The 10,208-nt window shown below is 44.7% G+C and overlaps 1 protein-coding gene across 4 annotated transcripts in view; it reads right to left on the bottom strand.

Annotated features, from left to right (window-relative positions):
* The window catches only part of LOC122541109 (calcium-binding mitochondrial carrier protein SCaMC-3-like), a 130,791-nt gene that overhangs the window by 115,289 nt on the left and 5,294 nt on the right, over positions 1 to 10,208 (bottom strand). For 3 of the 4 annotated variants that reach the window (XM_043677674.1, XM_043677676.1, XM_043677677.1), the window contains exon 1: positions 7,178 to 7,940. The gene's annotated coding sequence lies outside the window, so the exon portion shown is untranslated. Of the gene's footprint in view, positions 1 to 7,177; positions 7,941 to 10,208 lie in introns of those variants that run through there. The other variant, XM_043677675.1, reaches the window with a different exon arrangement.

The following is a 10,208-nucleotide window of genomic DNA, read 5'->3' as shown; positions in this document are numbered from 1 at the left end:
ACTCCCCTTCTTGAACAAGGGAACCACATTTGCTATCCTCCAGTCTTCTGGCACTATTCCTGTAGACGAGGACATAAAAATCAAGGCCAATGGCTCTGAAATCTCATCCCTTGCTTCCCAGAGAATCCTAGGATAAATGCTATCAGGCCCCGGGGACTTATCTATTTTCACCCTTTCCAGAATTTCCAACACCTCTTCCCTACATACCTCAAAGCCGTCCATTCTAATTAATTGTGACTCAATATTCACATCGGCAACAATGTCCTGTTCCTGAGTGAATAGTGACAAAAAGTATTCATTCAGTGTCTCCCCAATCTCTTCAGCCTCCACACGCAACTTCCCACTACTATCCTTGACTGGACCTATTCCTACCCTAGTCATTCTTTTATTCCTGACATACCTATAGAAAGCCTTAGGGTTTTCCTTAATCCTACCAACTAAGGACATTTCATGTCCCCTCCTTGCTGCTTTTAGTTCTCTCTTCAGATCCTTCCTGGCTACCTTATAACTCTCAAATGCTTACCTTAAATGCTGTAAGCTGCAAGGCTACAGATCAGGGGCTGGAAAATGGTGTTAGAATGGGTGGCTAATTTATTCAGCCAACCTAGACATGATGGCTGAATGGTATCTTTCTGTAAGGTTCCTAATATTTCTATGATGCTATAGAATATCACAGAGCCTCAACCTCTAACTAAATAATTAGATAGTGAGACTTATTTGACTCATTAGCCTAGAAATTAAAAATTCTGGAAATGTGGAAGGGTGAAGGTGAGAGACGGTAACAGATAAAGGGGAGCTATAAAGTGCAGGTGACAAGGATGGATCTGCCATTCAATACGATCATGCCTAATCATCTAACTCAGTATCCTGTTCCTACTTTCTCTCTCAATCATTTGATTCTTTTGAACTATATCTAACTCCAGTCCAATAGACAGAGAAGACATGGGCAGCATAGGGCACATGGAAGGTCTAGAAAGCTAAACTGTATCTATTTTAATGCAAAGAGCTTGGCTGGCAAGGCAGATGAACTTACAGCATCGATCAGCACATGGAAATATGATATTGTTGCAATCACTGTGCCATAGTTAAAGGAAGGATGGAACTGGCAGCTGAACATTCCAGGGTATAGAAGTTCCAGGCATGATGGAAGGGGTGGAATGTAAGAGAGGTGGGTTCATTGGATTATGGATAAAGAGAACCATGATCGCAGCAATGAGGGAGGATGTCCTAGATGGGTCACCAAATTAAGCCATCTGGGAAGGGTTTAGGAAAAAAAAATGAGGTATTTGCTGGGATTATACTACAGGCCTCCCAACAGTCAGAGCAAGATAAAGAAACAGATATGACAGCAAATTGCAGAGAGGTATGAAAGAAACAGGATTATAGTTGTAACAGTATCAATTTTGCTCACATTAATTGGGAAAAGCTTAGTCTGAAAGGATAAGATGGGATGGAATTTTTAAAGTGCACCCAGGAGACCTTTTTGAACCAGTATTAGATACAGTCCCACAGGAGATGGGACAGTGATAGACCCATTCCCTGGGAATGAAGCTAGTCAAGTGATCCAAGTTTCAAAAGGTGAGAATTTTGAGGAAAGTAACCATATCTGTAAGTTTCAAAGTCAGTATGGAAAGGGAAAAGGATAGTGCCGAAGGCAAGTGTCTAAATTGGGAGAAGGTGAATTTCTATGTAGAGGCAATAGGGTAGTGGTGATGGGAGATTCTAATTTTCCCAACATTGACTGGATACACTTAGCGTCAGAGGTCTGGATGAGGTAAAATTTGTAAGAAGCGTCCAGGAGAGTTTTCTAGAGCAGTATGTCAATAGTCCAACGAGGGATGGACTATTGGACCTGGTACTGGGGAACAAGCCAGGACAGGTGGTAGAAGTTGCGGTGGGGGATTCTTTGGGAACAGGGACCACAATTCTGTAAGTTTTAGAATACTCATAGATAAAGATGAGAGTGATCCTAAGGGAAGAGTACTAAACTGGGCCATGGTAAATTATATCAAAATTAGGCAGGAGCTCGGAAATGTGGATTGGACACAGATATTTGAAGGGAAGTCCACATTTGAGATGTGGGAGGCTTTCAAAGATAGGTTAACGGTAGTGCAGGATAGACATGTCCCGCTGAAGGCAAAGGATAGGAAGGGCAAGATTCATGAATCGTGAATGACAGGAGAAATTGTACGACTAGCCAAGAGGAAAAGGGAAGCGTTTATAAGGTCTAGGCAGCTAAGAACGGAACAGGCCCTGGAAGAATATCAGAAGAGTAGGAGAAGTCTTAAAGAGGAATCAAGCGGGCTAAAAAGGGTCAAGAAATAGCTTTAGCAAGCAGAATTAAGGAGAATCCCAAAGCATTTTATTCTTATATGAGAAGCAAGCGGGTAACAAGAGAAAGGATTGGTTGACTAAAGGATATTGAAGGAAGGCTATGTGTCAAACCTGAGAGAATAAGTGAGATTCTGAATGATTACTTTGCATCAGTGTTCATTGAGTGAAGGAACATGATGAATCTTTAGATTAAAGATAGAAGTTTGAGTAGTCTGGATCACGTTGTCATAAGGAGGGAAGATGTGTTGGGTAGGCTAGAGGTTATTAAAGTGGACAAATCCCCAGGACCGGATGGGTTCTATCCCAGGTTGCTGAGGGAGGCGAGAGAGAAAATAGCTGGGGCCCTGACAGAAATCTTTGTGGCATCCTTAAATACAGGTGAGATGCCAGAAGACTGGAAGGTTGCTCATGTTGATCCCTGTACAAGAAGGGTAGTAGGAATATTCCAGGTAACTACACACAGTGAGCCTGATGTTGGTGGCAGGAAAGTTGCTGGAGAGGGTACTGAGGGATAAAATCTATTTATATTTAGAAAAGAATGAGCTTATCAGTGATAGGCAACATGGTTTTGTGCAGGGGAGATCGTGCGTTACCAACTTAATAGAGTTCTTCGAGGAAGTGACCAAGTTGATAGATGAAGGAAGGGCTGTTGATGTCATATACATGGACTTTAGTAAGGCATTTGATAAGGTTCCCCATGGTAGACTAATGGAGAAAGTGAAGTCACATGGTATGCAGGGTGTTCTAGCTGGGTGGATGAAGAACTGGTTGAGCAACAGGAGACAGTAGTAGTTGAAGGGAGTTTCTCGAAATGGAGAAAGGTGACCAGTGGTGTTCCACAGGAGTCAGTGTTGGGGCCATTGTCGTTTGTGATATACATAAAGGGTGGCACGGTGGCTTAGTGGTTAGCACTGTTGCCTCACAGCACCAGGGTACCAGGTTCGATTCCAGCCTCGGGCAATTGTCTGTGTAGAGTTTGCACACTCTCCGTGTCTGCGTGGGTTTTCTCTGGGTGGTCCGGTTTCCTCCCACAGTCCAAAGATGTGCAAGTCAGGTGAATTGGTCTTGCTAAATTGCCCATAGTGTTAGGTGCATTAGTCAGAGGGTAAATGGGTCTGGGTGGGTTACTCTTCGGAGGGTCAGTTTGGACTGGTTGGGCCGAAGGGCCTGTTTCCACACTGTAGGGAATCTAATCTATTCTAATCTAAATGATCTGGAAAAGGGCACTGTTGGTCTGATCAGCAAGTTTGCAGATGACACAAAGATTGGTGGAGTAGCAGAAAGCATAAGGGGCTGTCAAAGAATACAGAAGGATATAGATAGACTGGAGAGTTGGGCGGAAAAGTGGCAGATGGATTTCAATCCAGACAAATGTGAGGTGATGCATTTAGGCAAGACTAATTCTAGAGCGAATTATATAATGAACGTAAGAGCCTTGGGAAAAGTTAATGGGCAGAGAGATCTGGGAGTGTAGGTCCATTGTACCCTGAAGGTTGCGGCACAGGTGGATAGAGTGGTCAAGAAGGTTTATAGTATGCTTGCCTTCATTCAGTATAAGAGCCGGCAAGTCATGTTAAAATTGTATAAGACATTGGTTCGGCCGCATTTAGAATACTGTGTACAGTTCTGGTCGCCACATAACCAAAAGGATGTGGACGCTTTGGAGAGGGTGCAGAGAAGGTTTACGAGGATGTTGCCTGGTATGGAAGGTGCTAGCTATGAAGAAAGGTTGAGTAGGTTAGGTTTATTTTTATTAGAAAAAAGGAGATGGAGGGGGAACCTGATTGAGGTTTACAAAATCATGAAGGGTATAGACAGGGTGGATAGAGACAAGCTTTTTCCCAAGGTGAAGGATTCAATAACGAGAGGTCATGCTTTCAAGGTGAGAGGTGGAAAGTTTAAGGGGGAAACATGCGGCAAGTACTTCTCACAGAGGGTGGTGGGCATCTGGAACGTGTTGCCAGCAGAGGTGGTAGAGGCAGACACGGTAGATTCATTTAAGATGCGTCCAGACAGATGTATGAGTAGGTGGGGAGCAGAGGGATACAGATGCTTAGGAATTGAACGACAGCTTTAGACAGTAGATTTGGATCAGCTCAAGCTTGGAGGGCCAAAGGGCCTGTTCCTGGGCTGTAAGTTTTCTTTGTTCTTTGTTCAAAATTATTAGACAAGAGCTGGCAAACAGAGACTGGGAGCAACTACATGCAGTAAGACTACATTTGGAAAGTGGTAGTCGTTTAACAGTAGCATAGTGAGAGTTCAGGGCCAGTGTGTTCCTCTGAAAGTGAAGAAAAGGACAGCAAGTCCACAGAAATCTGGATGTCAAAGGATATTTAGAGTTTCATGAAGAAAAAGAAGGAAATTAATGTCAAGTACAGTGCATAAATCTCAGAGGAGGTACTTCAGAAGTATAGATAATGTAGAAGATTGCTTAAAAAAGAAATTAGGCGGGCAAGGAGGGGCCACAAAACATCTTTGATAGAAAAGATTAAAGAAAACCTGAAGACATTTTATAAGTATATTAAGAGCAAGAGGACCAGGAAAAGAATGAGATTTATTAGAGACCAAAGAGAAAACTGTGCTTGGAACCAATGGACAAAGGTGATGTTTTAGATGAATATTTTTCATCTGTATTTACCGAGGAGAAAGACATTTAGCTAGAGATTTCAGTTGGAAAGGTAATGTTCTAGAACATGTTAAGATTAATAAGGAGGCATTTGATGTTTTAGTAGGCATAAATTTGCATAACTCCCCAAAGCCTGATGAGATGTTTCCCAGGCTGCTGTGGGAGGCAAGGGAGGAGATTGCTGGAGCCCTGGCAGAGATATTTAATACTTCCTTGGTCACAGGTGAACTGTCAGATGACTGAAAGATGGCTAATGTGGTTCCTTTGTTCAAGAAGGGCTCCAGGAATAGGCCAGGTAATTACAGACTGGTTAGTCAGGAAATTATTGGAAACATTTCTGAAGAGAAAATGAGGACTACAGATGCTCAAGAGTCTTGAGTCGAAAAGTATGGCACTGGAAAAAGCACAGGTCAGACAGCATTCAAAGAGCAGGAGAAATAAATAGGGAGGTGGGAATGGTGCTGGGAGGAAGATAGGTGGGATGGCAATGGGTCGATTCAATTGGAAGGTGATTGTGATAGGAGCAGATAGGTGGGAAGGAAGATGGACAGGTAGGACAGGTCAAGAGGGAGGTGCCCAATTGGGGGGTTGGATCTGGCATGAGTTGGGGAGTGAGGAGATTTGGAAAGTGGTGAAGTCAATGTTGATGCCTGTGGTTGCAGGGTCTCGAGGTGGAAGATGAAGTGTTCTTCTTCCATTCAGCGGGTGGCTTTGACTTGGCTGTGTAGGAGGCCTAGGGTTGCATGTCCTTGGGAGAGTGGGAGGGGAGTTGAAGTGGTTGGCCACAGGTCAACCGGGTGCTCCGGTTTCCTCCCAAAGTCCAAAAGATGTGCAGGTCAGGTGAATTGGCCATGCTAAATTGCCCGCAGTGTTAGGTAAGGGGTAAATGTAGGGGTATGGCTGGGTTGCACTTCGGCGGGTCGGTGTAGACTTGTTGGGCCGAAGGGGCTGTTTCCACACTGTAATGTAATCTGTAATCAATGCGGTTGTTTGGTGCATGCAGACCAGAGATGTTCCCTGAACCTCTCCGCGAGTTGGCCCTCGGTCTCCCTGATGTAAAGGAGACCACGTCAAGAGCAATGGATGCAGTAAATGGCCACAATGCACATCTTAGATCACAATGCAGCTTACAATGTATTAAGGAATAGGTTTGCTGAGAAGAGAAATGTACTGCATTGGAATATGCTAACTTGATAAAAGCCAAGACTGGTTTGAGTTCCAATATCTGAGAACTTGCATCCTAACACATAGCTCAGAATTCTACAATGTTCTCTGATAAATGTCGCAAAAACTCAAGACAGAGGCTTGCTGTCATCTCTGTTCCTGGAACCCTCCTCTCTCAGTTACTTCTGAACCAAATACAATGATGTCTTTTACCCCCAGATGCCGTGTCATGCTGATATTTACCCCTGAACCCTATGCAGTGCTGCCCCATAACCATATACAGATCTGAGAGTTACACCTGAAACCCATTCAGTGCTGCCAATTACTCTATAAATCATATTGTGTTGTCAGTTACCCCTAGTAGCAATATAGAATTCTGAGATATGTGCACATGTCCTGGGATCTATACAAGCACAAAATCTGAGGTGGTTGTGTGGTCTGGTAAAGCAACGGTTGTTTCTCAGCTTCAGGAATACAGGCTAGTTTACCAGTTTTGTGTATATGCAAGTTCTCAGACGCTGGAACTCAAACCAGTCTTGGCTCCTTTCAAGTAATCACATTCCAATCCATTATGTACATTCTCTAAGGATGTACTGCTGCCAGTTACCATCCCCCAATCCCACCCCCTCCCCACCCCCTCTAAATCCAATACATTGCTGTCACTTAACCTGGACCTCATACAGCCTATTCATTACCCCAGCCTGCATATGGCGCTGCCAGTTACCAGATCCCATACAGGGCTGTCAATTATCTCTGAATACTGTATGATGTTGTCATAAGAAATAAAAACTAGACTCAGTGGGGGGGGGGGGTTCAAGATGGCAGCGATCTAGGAGAATCGTGTTTTCTGGGCTCCACGCCATAACTTTAGCAGGACAGAGCTAGAACCCATCCCATCCATGTTACTGTGAGTAAATGAACAAAAAATAAAGCAACAGACCTTAAAATTTTCCTTACCTTCATTTTTGCTGCAGGAGAATGCTGAAAAAAGGACATTCGCCTGGAGCTGGGGCCACGGCTCAATCCACTGAGGTGGCAGGCTTGCTTACTCACCAGGTGTTGGTTGAGGAGCTTGCCAAATCTTGCGAGGTCCAAAAGCTGGTCCTGGTCTCTGCTATGCTGCAAAACTTGGGGAAAAGGACTGATGAGCTTGAGCGCTGGGCCACAAGGGTGGAGGCAGAGGCTGACACATCCAAGAGTCGGATTGATGCCCTGGAAGCATAGGTCCGTGGTTTGCTGGATCTGGTAGATGACCTTGAGAACAGGGGCAGAAGAAAGAATCTTCGTGTTATTGGCATGCTAGAGGGGACAGAAGGTGAGCAGCCAGTGGAATTCTTTAAGAAGTGGTTCCCAGAATTCCATTGTTTGGAGGCTGTAAGGGAAGGATAAAGATTTAGAGAGCCCACAGGATCACAGCACAAAGGCCAGGAATGTACCAGCGCCCTTGCCCTCTCCTGACATGGTTCCATTATTAGAAAGACAAGCTGAGTGTCATGGAAGCTTCAAGAGCCCAAGGGAAGGATCAGAGGGTGTTGGTGTACGAAGGCTCCAGAGTCGTGTTTTTCCAAGACATTTCAGCGGCAGTGATTTGGAAAGGGAAGTCCTACGATGGCATCAAGAAGAGACTGAGAGAGCTTGGGATCCAGTAGTCTCTAAGATATCTAGTGGTGCTTTGGATTAATTATATGGATCGGTACATTTATTTGATTCACTTTGTGGAACTATGTGGACAAACTGACTTAACCTGGACGATTGAAAAGATTAGATTAGATTACATTACAGTGTGGAAACAGGCCCTTCAGCCCAACAAGTCCACACTGACCCGCCGAAGCGTAACCCACCCATAGCCCTACATTTACCCCTTACCTAACACTACGGGCAATTTAGCATGGCCAATGACCACCTGACCTGCACATCTTTGGACTGTGGGAGGAAACCGGAGCACCCGGAGGAAACCCACGCAGACACGGGGAGAAAGTGCAAACTCCACACAGTCAGTCGCCTGAGGCGGGAATTGAACCCGGGTCTCTGGCACTGTGAGGCAACAGTGCTAACCACTGTGCCACCGTGCCGCCCACGGCACAGATAACAGAGTTGTTCGGGTTTGTCTTTCTTTTGAGAGGAGTTGGTGGAGTCTCCTTTTGTTGGTAATAAGTTGCATTAAATTATACTGGGGATGGATGCCTTTAATTTCTAAATTAAGTTACACCGAAGAATGGGTGACGTATTTACTTTTAACTTACTTGTATACATTGCTAATTTTTTTTTCTCTACTGGGTATCCATGTTTGTGGCGTGACCCTAGCTAGTAGGAATTAAGAGGGTGGTGGGGATGGTTAGTAGGGTTTTGGGATGTGTAGGTGCCCCCAGAATACGGTGGTGGGGGGGGTAAATTTCTCTAATCAGTGCCTTTGGCCCTTGTGTGTTTTTTCATTTTGGTGTATATAGTTTTTACAAGTTTTGTAGGTTTATGGGTTGTAGCTGTTTTAGTTTATGTAGTTTTTGTGTTTTATGGACTTTCTTGTACCGAAGCTCAGCGATTTGTAGTTCGAATTCTCCCTCTGGAATCTAAATGGCTAAGGATGTGTCCAAATGGTGCACCTGGAACGTTAAGGGCAGTCACTCCCCGGTCAAGAGGAGAAGGTACTTTCCAGTCTTAAAAGGGAGAGGGTGGATGTTGCTTATTGCAGGAAACACACCCAGATGATGCAGAGTATCTGAAACTGCAACAGAATGGATATGACTGGGTTCATTTCTCATCTGTCAATATGAGGAGTAGGGGGGTGGCCATACTTGTTAGGAAGAATTTCCCATTTAAGTTCTTCGGGTTTATTAAAGACACACACGGGAGATTTGTAATCCTTAAGGCTTTGATAAATGGGGAAGAATGTGGGATCTTAAATGTTTATTGCCCCCTGGCCCATCCCCTCAAGTTCTTGACAGACACACTTTCTAAACTGGTTCACCTCGCATCTCAGCATATTATTCTTGGGGGGGGGGGGGGGGGGGGGGGGGGGGGGGGGGTTTCCAGTACTCATAAACTTTTTTGAACAGGGGCACAACATTCGCCACTCTCCAGTCCCCTGGTACCACCCCTGTTGACAATGAAGACGAAAAGATCATTGCCAACGGCTCTGCAATTTCCTCTCTTGCTTCACACATAATCCTAGGATATATTTAAAGCGGTTTGGGTTGGGCGAGGTCTTTATCAGATGGGTAAAGATTTTGTATAGTGACCCTCTTGCTGCAGTCCTCACCAATGGTGTGCGGTCAAGCAATTTCAATATTCGTAGGGACAGTCCCTTGCCATTGTTGCTTTTCACATTGGTGATCAAACCACTGGTGGAGGCAATATGCAGGGATCATAAAAGAACGGCTCCAGAAGGTGGGGCAAAGTCACATAAGATAGCAGTGTATGCAGATGATGTTCTTGTCTTTTTATCAAACCCAACAGTTTCAGTGCATTAATTTATTTGGTGGATTTTTGGATTATAATTTCAACTTTGTGAAATCAGAGGCCATGCCCATGGGTGGTCTCCTGAAAATGCTTGGTCCTGAGGACAAATCTTAACTTCCCTTTAGATGGTCACAGGAGAGCTTTCTCTACTTAGGTATATTCATTACTCCCCTCTTTGATCGACTATTTAAAACCAATTTTGCCCATTTATTCGACAGAATAGGACAGCACAATGGCTCAGTGGTTAGCACCAGGAACCTGGGTTCGATTCCATCCTCGGGCGACTGTCTGTGTGGAGTTTGCACGTTCTCCCTGTTCCCTCCGGGTGCTCCGGTTTCCTCCCACAATCCAAAGATGTGCGGGTTAGGTGAATTGCCCATAGGGGTTTAAACTAATTTGGCAGGGGGATGGGATGCGGACTTGTAGTCCAGCAAGTAGGCTAGCTGTTTGTCAGGATGTCCAAGAATGTAGGGAGGCTGTGAAGAAGGTAGCACTGATAGGGAATACTTGTGGACACAGAGATGGGTTCAAGTGCATATACTTCAACGCAAGGAGTATCAAAATAAGGTGGGTGAACTTAAGGAGTGGATCGGTACCTGGGACTACGATGTTGTGGCCATCACGGAAA

Source organism: Chiloscyllium plagiosum, chromosome 36 (genome assembly GCF_004010195.1).
Source record: "Chiloscyllium plagiosum isolate BGI_BamShark_2017 chromosome 36, ASM401019v2, whole genome shotgun sequence".
NCBI classification, from domain to species: Eukaryota; Metazoa; Chordata; class Chondrichthyes; order Orectolobiformes; family Hemiscylliidae; genus Chiloscyllium; species Chiloscyllium plagiosum.
The sequence above is the reverse complement of the archived record's forward strand: the minus strand, read 5'-3'. Positions and strand labels throughout refer to the sequence as shown.